Source organism: Plecotus auritus (assembly GCF_963455305.1).
Source record: "Plecotus auritus genome assembly, chromosome: 7".
Taxonomy (NCBI): domain Eukaryota; kingdom Metazoa; phylum Chordata; class Mammalia; order Chiroptera; family Vespertilionidae; genus Plecotus; species Plecotus auritus.
The window spans coordinates 5,948,521-5,962,127 of record NC_137774.1 but is presented as its reverse complement, the minus strand read 5'-3'; the positions used below and the strand labels follow the sequence as shown (position 1 = coordinate 5,962,127).

Genomic DNA, 13,607 nt, shown 5'->3' with positions numbered 1-13,607 from the left:
AAAATTTATCTCTACTATAGAGTCTATTATAATTAAATATAATTATTATTGAAGTAGTATATTAACTTGTCATAATAAATGTCATTTATTATGTTTATGATCAATTGCCTGACTCTTTCATGAGGGCAGAGCTGTCTGTGTATTTTGCTTATTAAAATAGCCCGAGCTTGTTGAGGACAGTGCCTGGCACAAAGTAGACATTTTAAAAATATTTGTTAAATTGGGTAATTAATTAAAAATAAACCGGTGGATAGCCACGGCATGCCAACTGCATATCTCCACATTCCTCAGCCTAGAATCCAAGGCCAAACACAGCTAGTCAGGTCTACCTTTCCATATCATCTTCCTCTTCACTTTTTTGTTTGTTTGTTTGTTTCCCTCATTCATAAACACATTTCAGCTAATGGGGATTTTTCTCAGTGGCCCCAAACACCCTACAGAATGGTATCAACTACCTTTACCCTGTTTCTTTTGTTTAGCATGCTCACTCTCCAAAAGTTCTCATGTAAAATCCTACTTATCTTTCACATTCAAATGCTTTTCCTCTATGAACCCCTTCCTGATTTTTATACAGGGACAGACCCTTTCCCTCTCCTAACACAGCTTGTAGTTTATGCCTCTGGTATGGCCCCTCCATTTAGCTACTCTTTCAAGGGATTCTTGGATTTCAAAGAGAACACAAGCCAGGAGCACACAGCACTGTGCAAGGGTCAGAAAAAGAGGTCTCCAGATTGCATGGTTTCTCTCCAGAGCCATGACTGTGAACACGGGTTCTCTCCTCCTCCCCGTGTCTCCCACCTGTTGGAGCAGAGACACTCAGCCCTTTCACCAAGAGGTCCCAGGATGGCAACAGTAAACAACCAGGAGACATTGTGAGGGTGAAAGCATGTCAGTAAAACACACGGGATCCCCTTGGGTCACACTATGTCATTCCCCAACTATCTTATAAGGCGTAATGTATACAATACAATGACCAGGAAGATGCTGAGAGCATAGATCAAGTTCACACAGTACAACTGAAGCAAAGAGGGAAGTTGACTACTTTTCACAAATTCTTAGATAAATGCGGCATTTGTCCTGCATTTTTAATGCAGTCTTGTTTTAATAAACCCAATTTTCTACAAATTTATTCCAAAGAAAGGAATCTCCTGAGTTCCTCCCATGGCAAATTCCAGGAGCTGCTGCTGTGGCATTGCCCAATAGCCCCTAGAGAAACCTGCCAGTTGTCATTCCTCATAAGTTGAGTATCTTTGGCTGTAGACATCGCCTAAGCAACCTATCAGGAAAAGACCAAAAGACAGACAGATCCTAAGAAGGTCTGTTAGTTTATGAAATTGTATATGCGTGGCATTTTCTTTTTTTCATTCAACTTGGAAAATCTTATCAAGATCTGGATATACAGAGCTCATTGGGTTATTAAGAGTTTCCCCCCTAAAGCGTTCAAACACATGGAAACCCAAAGCATCTCATTAATTTCAAGATCTACTGATTGACTTCCACTGGCTGGTAAACTCCAACGGAGAATGGTACCCAGGGTTATAGAAATAGTAGTAACCAGGCACAACAGCAGACAACCAATAATCTGTTTTAGGTCTTTCTACACTGGCCTTTTTTCATAATTTTATATGAATAGAATGATGCAGTATTTATAATTCTACACATATCTTTTGCATATAACTGCTTTCATTTAGCATAATAAAAACATATCCATGTTGTAACATGTATCATTAATTTGTTTCTTTTTAATAGTATTTTATTATTGGCACTTAGTCTATTAATCAATTGATGGACATTTGGATAGTTTTTATTTTTTGGCCACTATGAATAATGCTTTTTTTGAACATTGGGTAAATACTCACAAGTGGAATTATTGAGCCATATGGTAAATTTATCTGTTAGAAAATGTCAAATTATTTTCCAAAATGGTGGCACCATTGTACATGACCACCAACAATGTAGAAGGCGTCCCATTTCTCTACACTCTTGCCAATCCTTGCTATTAACAGTCTTTATTCTACTAGCAAGAGTTTTGAAACTCAGTTTATTTCTGGTCCATTGACATCTGGCTATTGTCCATGTAAATAAATACACAGAAAAACATCTTATTGGTAAGTTGTCATGAATGTGTGAAGACTTAAAGATGGCTTGATATTCAGTATTCATTTCCTGTTAATCAAAAGTCCCCAACCTATCATTTGCTTTACTATTTGACAATAAGCTGTTGGTCTTCTCTCTCCCTCTTCATCTCCTCCAGTGTAGCCTCATATGAAAAAGTTTCAATTGCATACAAGAAAAAAATAACCCAGAAGTGGTGAAGGGAAAAAAGTGACAAACCAAAATTTTTCAGCAGACACACACATGAAAAATTATGTAGCCTGATTTTCTAAAAAGGAAGTGGAAACAGCTCAAGCCCATGGCAGCAGAATCTAGGCTGCTGAGCTTGGCTTCTCCTTTCACCAGTCACCAGTGGCTCCACCGAAATAAAAAGGTTAGTCATTACTCAGTGGAAAATTTTGTGGAAGGGAAAAAATATATATACTCATGGAATCTCTTGTCCAGACCGCAAATTATTTTATAAGTGACAATTAATTAAGACCCACAACACACCCATAAGAAAGGCAGTTTCATCCCATATTGTAGCAAAGCCTTGCTAAACCAATTTCTTCTTAGGATGTAATATTTTGGGGGAGAGTATTGGGACATGGGAATTGCATAAGAATTTTTACAACAGATAAAGGCCACTCAGGAGCTGTGCTGGGAAAGACCTTTCCTTTGTTGAAGGTGGTTGAGAAGTGGCAAAATCAACCTAATGGATTTGCCATCTGTTATCAAAAGTTCATCCTCTTTGGAGGTCATGGTTTAGGACATTTCATGGTAATCTTGTCACTCGTCATACCCAATTTCAGCCAACATAGAGCGGCCATCATGGTAAACTCTTTAGTTTATAATTCATCCAGCAAACATTTACTGAACATCAAGTGTACTAGTACGTCAGTCATCACATTTCCTGAGACTGTCAACTCAAGTATTTTTTAATAATAGTGTCACAGCACTCAAGTTGCCGGCAATGGGTGTTGACAGAGCTGGGTGTGGGAAGTGGAAGAACCGTAAGATAAAACAAGAAATTAAATCATGGAACCTTTGTAAATTAAGAGAAGCAGCTGAACTGAGAAATTCTAACTCCCGGGCCCTAGAATTATGACATCATCAGCCAATCCATTCAATACTTTGTTGATGTTGGGGTGTCCTTGTTCCCCACCTCCCCCCCAAATCCAGGACTTTTCCAGGTTCGGTCAATGCCCAATCCATCAGGCCAAGTACTATTTTCAGCTCCAGCAGCTCCCTTGTTTTGCAAGTTCAGGCCAGACAGGAAACCACCCAGTCTGGGAGGATTCGGTTAAATCCCGAAAGAGCACATACTCTCAGGTGCAAGACCATCAAGGCAGCAAGGGATGTTCCAGTTAATCATCGCGCACGGCAAGAAGTGAACAACTAGCCACTGCTATTCCAAGGGACGTGCACCACTGTGTGTATATATATATCCACACACACACAGATACACACCACATGTGTATATCATAGATGTATATGTGTGTATATATGTAGATGTATGTAAATATATGATAAGTGGATCAAAAAGATGTTTTACAAATTCTGCTGCTCCTCTCCATGTAGCTCCCCCATGGTTTTCCATAGGGAACTTGTGGAGAGCTTAGAAATCAATTTATCTTAGAAGGTATTTTATTTTTATTGAAAGTACTGCTAGTTGGAAAATTTTTGAAAGTGAAGGGAATAATATACAGCAGAATTAGTAGACAGGAAAAAAAAACATCTGTCACAGACAGAGTTTTGGTCTATAATTTGGAGAACTTGTCTGAGGTGTTCTTGACTCACTCATTATCTCCCTTCATGAAGAGCAGAACTTACCTGGGCTTCGGTTATTAAGTCCATCCTGGCCTCCCTGGTCTGATGAGTGCCCACTGTGGCTTTAGAGGTAAAAGAGGAGAGGGAGTGAACATTAGGATTCATCAACTCACCCAAAAGTAAATGCAATATCTGGGACATACCTATACTAAAAAATTACTCATTGTTTGTCTAAAATTAAAATTTAACTGGCTTTCCTGAATTTTATCTGGCAACCCCTTCATCACTCATCTTTATGCCTTGACTTCTGCATGAGTATAATTATCATTTTTATCTTTGTTTCCCCATGGGGCCTGGGAACAGGGTAAAGAAACTACAAATTTCATTGAATGAATGGATAGATGGGTTACTAATATAACCTTGAATCATTAATTCTTTTTTAAAAATAGATTTTCATTGATTTCAGAGAGAAAGGGAGGAGAGAGAGAGAAAGAAACATCAATGAGGAGAGAGAATTGATCAGCTGCCTCCTACACGCCCCCCCACTGGGGATTGAGCCAGCAACCTGGGCATGTGCCCTGACTGCGAATCGAACCTTGACCTCCTGGTTCATAGGTTGATGCTCAACCAGTGAGCCATGCCTGCCGGGATGAATCATTAATTCTTATAAGGTCCATTATCTAACATTAAGTGTTCAAATTGAAGTTAATTGAAGAAATAAATGTCATTGAGATCTTTTAGTTGTATGACTTCAGACCAGCCTATTTAATACAATAGTTAGTTCCCACATTTGGCAGACTGGTGCGTGACTTGGGGTGAATTACTCTCCTGCAGGGAAAATTAAGTTCCATTCAACCGTGAGTAGCTAATATTTAGCAAATGCTCACTATGGGCTGATATACAGTATATTTATATTAACACTTTATGCTCCCAAAACCCTACAAGGTAAGTACTATTGGAATTTGGACCCAGTCTGGCTTCAAAGCTGGTCTCCCAACTACTCAAAAGAATGATGCTATGTATTCAAAGATGCTGACTCTGTAGCTTTGGCTTCAGAAAGTAAATAAATTCTTCCTGATCACCTCTGCCCCAGCTGTTCTTCTGCAAGCCAAATCTATTCTTGAACAGACCCTCCCAGGATTCTCTGCTCCTACAGCTTTCTCTCCCCTCTGCTCTATATAGCTTTAAGCCAGCATTGGAAATGGCTTTCCAAAATGGTGGCAACAACACACAAGAGAAAATTCCCAGTGGAATTATGCACCAAATTTTTTAAAGTTTATCAAGTAAATCCTCCTTTTATCCTTTGCCCAGAAGAGAAGACAGGGTAGACAAAAAGGAGCAATTAATACAGTATAAGAAAGCTTCTATTTTGAAACTTTTGCTTGTTAAGTGGGAGGGGAGGGATTGGGGTGCAGACTTCTTTCAGACTAGAGATTCATATTCAGTAGATAAACAGAGACCCAGGAAACTAGACATAATTCTCTTTATTAAAGATGACTCAGGTGAACTCCACTGACTCATAGCATCTATGTTTGGGGGTGGGGGGAAAGATATTCTTGAAAAGTTCCTTAAGTCATTTCATGTAGAGGACTACAAACATATTAGGTGTCATGCTGTTTTATCTGCACTTGATAGAGATGTAATGCATCTTTATTATCCAATTTAAAACTAATATTTTAGGTGATGACAAGTTGAGAAGACGGGATCCACAGAACTGGAACTGGAAATTATCAACTTGGAAAATGTAATTCAGCTTGACTGATGGCTGGAAGGAACAGGGGTGAGGCTGAATTAACATTCTGGAAGGCCAATTCATCAGCTGTAATAAGCCAGTTTCCAGGGGAGAAATAATGTGTAAAAGCATGGGATGCTTCGGTTCAAAAAAATACTACAAAAGGCCAGTATCAAGAGAGATTTCCAAACAAGTGTGTTCAAACGATGTTTCCAGACTTTTTTTTTCCAGAACTGCTTTTAAAGAAAATTCAATAGTTGTCCACCTGTAAGGCCTGAAGTGACGGGGTAAAGTTCTCACTAGGCAGATACAAATAGCAGGAACGATACCTTATTTCCTAAGATTCCTCAAATTTCATATGAGAGGGTTTTCAGTCCAGTTTACATGAATGTATTAAGTTTGGTTCCATTCTCTGCCCACAGGAACCTATGCTAGCCCACTAGACTTTGGTGTTCTGGGGCTTAGGAAACACAGCAGGGGGATCTATCACTTCAGAAACATTGACAGCCAGCGTCCCTGCCTTTGGATATCATTGCCCTGTGTTCCTTAATCAAATCTCCAGGGGCCTCAAACCCCTGGCACCCGACATTCTAACTACTGTGAGGAACAAGCAAACTACCTGCTCTGTTTTACCGCCACCACCACCTCCATGACCCTCCCCTCTCCAGGCCATAGGGTCTTCTCATAGCCAGGCCCAGAGCATACAATCAAACCAACACATGGCCACAGTGGGATATGGAGGCCAGGTGTGTTGATCCATTGCACCTCATCAGGATGCAAAATCTCATTTCACTCCAAGTAGAAGTCTCAGTGTATCTCGAAGGTGGAGGTAAAGGAGGAGCGGGGGATACAGATGAAGGTCAAATAATCACAAAGCAGAATCTCTGTGCCTTACCTACCCCCTCCGACGTAAGGAAACTGGTAACCTTATCGAGGTGGATTCCACTCGGAGGGACCATTCTTTGTACTTTGGGTCTGATGTGCTCTAAAGTCAAAATGATCACCTCATTAAGAAATATCAAGAAACTTTTACCCAGAAAACACTGATGGGGCAGTAGAGGGAGCGGGAGGGTGGCTAGGATAGAAAAGAGGGAAGAAGAGAAAGAAGGGGAATAGGATTAAGAACAGAAATAGGGACGAGAGGAGGGTGGGGAGAGCTTAACCAAAGCCTCGCTCTGATGGAGCCCCTGAACCTCTGCCAAGAAGCTGCTCTTGGTTTTTTAAGGCCCCGTTTCATTAAGACCAGGAGTTGGGCAAGATTCCCTCCTGATCGCTGGGCCAATCTGCTTCTCTGCTATTGCTACCATTGAAAAGGGAAGACAAAAAATATTTGGCATCATTGCTTAGACAGATTTGCATTTCATTGTGGAAGATTCATGGCTGTTCGACTCTGCTCAGTTCCAATCTGTTCCAGCTAAATAACTTCTTTATCCTTCTTCCTTATTTTTGTAGGGACAGAAAGGAATGAAAGGAAGGAGATAGAGATAGAAGGAGGAGGAAAAAAGAAGAGAAGAATGAGAATGAATATGAGAACACAGTCTTGTAGGGTCACTAAATTCTGCCCAACCCCCTTTGAAAGTGGGATATTGCCTACATGTATACAAAGAATTAGAATTTGGATTAAACTGTTTCTTATCTTACCTGTGGTTTCAAAGATGAGAGAAAATAAGAACCCAATATTGCTTAGCTTTTTTTTTTTTTAAATTTTGAAAACTTACATGAAGCAGGCCTATCTTGGTGCCTATCCAAAAAATAAACCCTTATTTATAAAATGCCAGAGGAAGCTGATTTGTATCCATCAGACTTCTTAATGTCTTGAACCTTGAAAAGAATGCTAACAGAATGCTCGAGGCCAGACCAATTGGAGACAGTAGTTACGCTTGTGAGGTGCCTTCTGATCTTACGATCAAATGATTCATGACAAGCCCTGTTTTCCATGTATCAGCGTATTTGCCAGGGGGACAAACAATTCCTAATTCAGGATCATTCTTCCCTATCAATCTGCAAACCGCAGAAAAAGAAAGACAGCAAACCTGGAAAACATAAATCTCTTCTTGGAAGCTTGGCATTCGCAACGAATGTAATATTTCACAACAACAACAACAAAATCTAAATAAATAAAGTTGGACTGCAAGACTTCAGTTGAAATCAGAACCAATTGCCCAAGTGCCTTATCAGGTACGATCCCAGGCCAGAGATGGAGGCAGAGTGAGTGCAGTAAGCGAGCTATAAAATCAGCTCCTCGGAGCACGCAGACCCTCCATGCTGCTCTGAGTTCTTACTTGCAAAAGGTCTCCTGCATTTGGGTTTATTTGACTTACAAAAAAAATTGGTAAATATTGACTTCATTTTCCTTAAAAGTATAGATAGATATGTATGCATGTAGAGCTCTACAAATACACATTCCAAGTAAATTAGGAAATGATATAATGAGTTTAACATGGTGATTGCAGTCACTTGAACAAAAAAGAAAGAGGGAACAAAGAAAGAAAGATCTAACTGCTGCTGTTGCCTGTTTCTGGCTATTGAACCATAAATTGAAAGGGCTCCACATAGGTTTGGCCAAGGAACGCCTTCTGCTTTTGAAAATTGAACCCCTTGCATTCTGATTTACAAAAAAAAAAGGGGGGGGGACCAAAATTGATTTGTTCAAGTCTCTCCATTGTGAAACATTTCAGTAAATTTTTGGATATTTTCTATTTTTGTCCTAAAGAGCCAGAAAATGATGATGTAGAGGAAGGAGGAGTAGAGGAAGGAGAGAAAAAAATACATTCTGATACAAAAAAGAAGTGATATATTTCCATCAATTACTCAAGAAATCCCCAACCTGATCCCTTCCCTAACCATAGTACAATGTGTGTGACTTAAATGAGCCCCTCTGCTCCATTGCCCAATGAATGACTCACCCCGGATCAAGCCCAACCTTCCTGTAGAACAGGGGTTGAACTTGAGAGGGGCTCACTCTCAAGAAGAACTCACTCTATGCTCCCTTCTACTTGGTTCAAGCTGAACCCCCAATGCTTTTTATTTTCTTAGAAAAATCCTAAAGAACTGGCTTGACAGTTACTCTCTGAAACCTGCCACATGTCAAGAGGATCTAAGTGTTAGGCACTGTACATTTTCTTCTTCAATGCATTGAACTGTAGAATGTTTTTTAAAATGTTCTCTGCCCGTATTCACATTGGCAGAAAACTTGCAAAATAGGAATTCCAAAAGTATTGGCACCTCATTGGTATCCATAAGTCAGTGAGAAAAGTGTGAAGTCTTATGTCCACACCACCCCCACCTAATTTAATGCTGCTATTTGCTAAACTAAAACAAAAACCAGACTAAATGTAGAAACAGGGCACTTCCTGGGTGCCTACTGTCCCAAGCATTACACGGGATGCTGGGGGAAAAGCTCAGAAACAAGACAGGCATGCTCAATAGTTTTGTGGATTTTACATCTAAAAAGAGAGAGAACCACTTAGAAATAATCACCCAAATGGTGTCAGGTACTCTAACAAAAGGAAGTATTGAGTGTCAGAGAGCATTGGGCAGAGAGGGCCTAATATAGGTTAGGGGAAAGGGCAAAGTTATCAGCAAAGGGCTGAATATGCTGTTGCAATAATCTTATTTTCCATTGCAGACTCCAAATTGCATCGATGTAGTACACAAGACAATCTGAGTGAACAGGAGAGAGGAGGTTGATTGATGCCTTTGATTTTTCATTTTTGTCTTGTTTTGAAAGAATTTTCCCCCCTCTAGGTGGATAGGATGCAACATCCTTTGGAGAAAACAGCATCAATAAGAGAGAGCAAGCAAATAGAGGCTGCTGGCCATCAAAACAAGGTATGTACTGTAAAGCTATGGAGTGAGTCCGTGAATGTCTGGCATTCGGTGGGAAGTCCTTCTGTGTATGTCATGGGGAAGGGACAAGGGGAGACAGAGGCAGAACCTCACTCAGAAGCCCCGATGCTGAGGCCAGTGCTTTTGGTCTTTATTACAATTCTCAGGAGCCCACATCCTGTTTTCTCCTAGGCTCTTAACTAATCGGCGTGGCCAGACCAAGTCAGAATGTTCCTTCCAGCTCTGCTGTCTGTGCTGGGCCGGGGGATGTTTGGGTAGCTCCTGGGTGCATCATAGGTTTACAATATGCAAGAGGAGTCCAGCTGCGGGGGTCCGATAGGTCCTAATAGTTCACAAAGGCTGCTGTGCACTTTGAACCTCCAAATGCAGAAGAAACATTAAGCCCTCGTCCCATCTTATCAGTGGGAAAGCCAAGACTAGACCTGTCTTCCTGATATCTTGCCCAGAATCCTTCCCAAGGATTCTTTATTTTTATATCTGCGGGTAGCAAGAGGGGAAAAAATGCACTTGCTCTTTTCCACATTTGAGGTTTATAAAATACTATATGCCCTTCTTTAAATTGCAGTGTCACATTATACAATATATTTGTATTATTAAAAATTGACCAAGTTAAATGACTTGTAAAATATGTGGAATGGCACCAACTAATTGCTAGGAGGGGGCAGGGGGGGAGGATTAAATGCATTTCCAGTACCTGATGTCACAGAATCCCCCAGGAGAGTCAGAAAAAAAATGGTGAGATTATATTTACCATTCTAAGAGGCATCTTAAACACATGCAAAATGCATTTAACCTAATATAAGCTATAGGTGGAAAACCATTTAGTTAAACGGTCCACTTAACTGCCCTTATTAAGTGCAGTGAGAACAAAGGGTATAAAATCACAGACTTGGAAAAGTCATCCAGGCTGACCCCTCATCAGATGCTTATGTGCCTCCAGTGGGAGGGGTTTCACTACCACCTAACAGCCCATTACAGCTTTAAACTTTTTAATCTGCAATTCAGAAGGACATGAAGAAAGAAAGAACAGAGAGAGAGAAATCCAACCGCCTTCAATGTAAAGAATAGACAAGTTACCAAGAATGCAGTATAGCATTTTACCAGACTACTCAAATAAAGAAATTATCATCTGTTCAATAAATAAAGCATTGCCTTAAAGAGGAGCAGAGCCAAAGTAGATCTAATATAGCAAGTCATTAGTTTAACAAATATTCACTGAGTACTTCTTATATGCCTAGCACTGCTCTAGGAGACTATGTTCTGGCAGCTTATACAAGACCAGCTTGTGTAAGAATCCGTATATAATAATGATAGCACTTCTGTTATGTGCCAGGTTTGGTTCTAAACATCTTATGTACATTAATATATTTGGTCCCAAAACGACCCAATGTACAAGCTACTTTTCTTACCGCTGTTACAATTCTACATCTGAGAAGACTAAGGCTTTTCCTCCTAAGTTATGTGCCTAGCGTGAGATGGAGCTGGTGTGCGCCAGGTAGCCTGGCTCCAAAGCCATTATACCTGGGCGTCTTTTAGAAAAAGTGTGCGTCTTTGGGCAAGGGGGGGGGGTTGCTTGTTTCATCCTAGGGGAATGCTGAAGCTATGGGGAGGGCCTGTAACTGCTTCCTAGAGGAGGTAACCCTAAGCAGAGGCCTGTCAGTCACATAGGAAATAGATGGATGAAGTTTACGGCTGGTGGACGGAGTCAAGGGATGTGATTCCACCAAAGGGGACAGCAGGTACGCAGACCCAGAGGAGTAAGAGCAGAGCATGGCATGTTCCAGAGACAGAAGGACCACAGTGTACGTAGACCCCTGATAGGCAGATTGAACTCATTTAGTTGTCATTGCTGGTGTTGCCTGGATCACTCCTTCCTTGATGAGTTAACTGATTTATTCAACCATGATTTATGTGCTGTAATGTGTCAGTCACTCCACCAGGAGCTTGATCTGTAATACCCCTCACACTCAGGTGCTCCTCATTCTGGACAGGTGAGGAAATGGAGGACCAAGCAGTGCTCATAAATGTTTTAGAGATGGGAGGCAACACTGAGCATGCGCCATTGCTTTCTAAATTAATCTAGGATTAATACGTAGGAATCATGCTCGTCCAATCAAGACACCAGAGTTAGACTTTGAAACTTGCAAGAGTGATTCTAGAGTTTATCTGGGGCAGGGGGGGGGGGGAGGGAGGAGAAGGGTGGGTGTGTAAACATAACCAACGAATCTCTAGGGAAAAATACAAGCACTTGGGGTTAGAGAACGACCAGGTAATAAAATGCATCATGAAGCGTAATAACTTTAAAAAGGGGTGTTGCCTAGCTGGTGTGGCTCAGTGGTTGAGTTTCAACCCATGAACCAAGAAGTCCCTGGTTCCATTCCTGGGTTGCAGGCTCAATCCCCAGTAGGGGCCAGGTAGGAGGCGGCCGATCAATGTTTCTCTCTCATCGATGTTTCCATCTCTCTATCCCTCTCCCTTCCTCTCTCTAAAAAATCAATTAAAGCTGGCAGAAACAAGAGTACAGCGTGAACATGGGGAGGCAAAAGAAAACAAGGAAGTATGGGACCATGAAGGGAATGCTTAGTCTCAAAGATCAGAGGCTTAAAGAAAAGGATAGATTAAAACCTAAAAAGAAAGAAAAGAAAGGTCCCAGTGCACTCCAAGAAAGAGAAGTCCCCCACACCCCTCCTGCTTATTCTTCCAATGTCACACACAGCGGGGCCCACCTTACCACATCCTGGTTGATACCAACTTTATCAGCTTTCCCATTAAGGCCAGACTGGACTTAGTGCAGTCAATGATGGATTGTCTCTATGCCAAGAGTATCCCTTGTATAACTGACTATGTAATGGCTGAAATTGAGAAATGGGGGCAGAAGTATTGAGCGCCTCCAAGGATTGCCAAGGATCCAAGATTTGAATGATTACCATGCCCCCACAAAGGAACCTATGCAGATGACTGCTTAGTACAGAGAGTAACTCAGCACAACTGTTAATTGTGACCACAGTTGACTGGGACCTTAAACAAAGAATCGAGAAAATCCCTGGAGTTCCCATCATGTACATTTCTAACCGTAGGTGGGACACTGAGTGGATGCCAGAGGATTATGGCGCCTCTCGGTTCTAATACTTAAAAGACAAAGTTTCTCTGCTTTCCTTCAACTGACTTTTTCTAGTGCAGGGTTATTAAACATGCTACAGCATGCGTTACTGCTCCACTCACACTTTGCTGTTATGAGCTGAGAATGGTAAAATACACTCACTTTTTGGTGTTATTTTGAAAATGATATTGTTGTTTTGAAAATGAAATTTTGTGTCATTTAAAATTTTGTTACATCTTCTTATAAATCAGATGACTGCTAAAATCAATAAAAACATGTGTGTGTGTGTGTATATATATATATTAAGTGATGTTGGTATGAGAATGGACAACCAGCCATCTCCTTATAGTCAGCCTGCACTCAAAGTGAAAGTTAAGAAATCATTTAAAATCTCCAGGAATAGGTGAAGACGGAATGCCATGCTAATTTCCATTCTTTAATTGCTATCAAGACTAAACATTTTTCATACATTTATAGGCCATTTGTATGTTTCTTTTGGTGAATTGTTCATTTTCTTTACCTATATTTATATTATCTGAGGGCCTTATTCCTGGAGTTCTTTAAGATCTTATGTATCAAGAACATTAAATTTGGTAGCATTTATTTCTTGCAAATGAACCATGCATTCATTTTCATTTCTACTGCAGCTACCTACAGCCTCGATACCCATGCATGCGCACTTCAGCAGACACATTTGCTTGTTGGCATTAGCATTCATTCTCTCTCCACAGTGATAACTAAGAAGATGCGGCAGCTGGATCTAAAGAAACACTCATACTCCTTGGGACCCTACCTTAGCCACATCACAAACTTCAGGGGTGACATCTGGGCCACGTGGCTTTCTTTTATGAAAAACCTCATACTTGCCTAAAAAAAGACATCAGTACTACATAAAAAAAAAATTCGTGCCCATTTGAAAAAAATTTTCAAGATACAAAAATATTTGCCTCCATAATTCACCCTCTTTCCACGATCCATCCTTGACTGTTTAAAAAATAAGTGCCATGCTTTATTTCTCTCCAAAGATTGTTCCGTGCAGAGTCAATGACATCTTAGAGCAGA

General features: G+C 40.6%; 1 pseudogene across 1 annotated transcript; it reads left to right on the top strand.

Moving 5' to 3' along the window:
• The first annotated feature begins 11,976 nt into the window (after positions 1-11,976).
• LOC308253857 (rRNA-processing protein FCF1 homolog) lies at positions 11,977-12,571 on the top strand (annotated as a pseudogene). The gene has a single exon. The product of its transcript is annotated as an rRNA-processing protein FCF1 homolog (transcript).
• The last annotated feature ends 1,036 nt before the right edge of the window (positions 12,572-13,607 follow it).